Source organism: Lissotriton helveticus, chromosome 6 (genome assembly GCF_964261635.1).
Source record: "Lissotriton helveticus chromosome 6, aLisHel1.1, whole genome shotgun sequence".
Classification (NCBI taxonomy): Eukaryota; Metazoa; Chordata; class Amphibia; order Caudata; family Salamandridae; genus Lissotriton; species Lissotriton helveticus.
The window spans coordinates 364,902,691-364,903,710 of record NC_136067.1 but is presented as its reverse complement, the minus strand read 5'-3'; the positions used below and the strand labels follow the sequence as shown (position 1 = coordinate 364,903,710).

The window sequence follows — 1,020 nt, the reverse complement described above, 5'->3', positions numbered from 1 at the left end:
GAAGGAATGGACAAGAATGGGCACTTGACAACTGGAAACAAAAAGACTGGTCAAAACTAATAAACAAACCATAGCCAGTAAATGAATCTGTGCAATAAGCAAATAAAATAATCTCGATGTACATTTTGCACATGACGGAGCTGCGTCTCTAACATGAACGCAAAATCCAAAATGATGCCACCATATTGGATTGGCTAACATGTAAATATGTAAAGTTTTAAATAAAGCCCGTTGAAACTAAAAAAAAAAATCTGTTCTTATCAGTTTAATATCTGATACGTCCTCTATCTGGGGACCATATATTAAATTGATTTTTGGAACAGGGAGATGGAATAGGAGCTTGCTCTGTCCACTCCACGCATCAACCTGGTATTGCAGTACCTCCAGGAATGGAGCACTTCCCCACCCGGGGAAAACAATGCTGTTGAAAAATAGACGAGAAAACGAAAGTAGCGCTTCACTACCTAACCTTGTAAAGTGGCGCTATTGTGTTTGCGTGTGAATAAAAGCAAACTGGTCCCAGTGTCTTGCCTTATTTATGTACTTATTTGTCACTTTGCGGCACCCGGGCTGTGCGTTATTTATTTTTCGCGTTTAAAAAAGATAAATAAAAATTATTTCTTATTTTTTTTTCCCCCTTCTCCATCCTGACGCTGCACTTTGAAAAGAGACAAACGTCGGAAAAAGATTGTTTTTCCAGCAGCAGACTTCCATTGGTTTTGGATCCATTTCACTGGGGAACGAATGGAAGAAGGTTCCCAGCAAGTCAGTAGGAGAGTAGGAGAGTAGGAGAGTAGGAGAGTAGGAGAGTAGGAGAGTAGGAGAGTAGGAGAGTAGGAGAGTAGGAGAGTAGGAGAGTAGGAGAGTGGGAGAGTGGGAGAGTGGGAGAGTGGGAGAGTGGGAGAGTGGGAGAGTGGGAGAGTGGGAGAGTGGGAGAGAGGGAGAGTGGGAGAGTGGGAGAGTGGGAGAGTGGGAGAGTGGGTGGGAGAGTGGGAGAGTGGGTGGGAGAGTGGGTGGGTG

General features: G+C 44.0%; 1 non-coding gene across 1 annotated transcript; it reads left to right on the top strand.

The window, feature by feature from the left end:
* Positions 1-211: 211 nt before the first annotated feature.
* On the top strand, positions 212-403 carry LOC144764371 (U2 spliceosomal RNA). The gene has a single exon (XR_013596520.1). It is a non-coding gene; the product is annotated as a U2 spliceosomal RNA (small nuclear RNA).
* Positions 404-1,020: the final 617 nt, after the last annotated feature.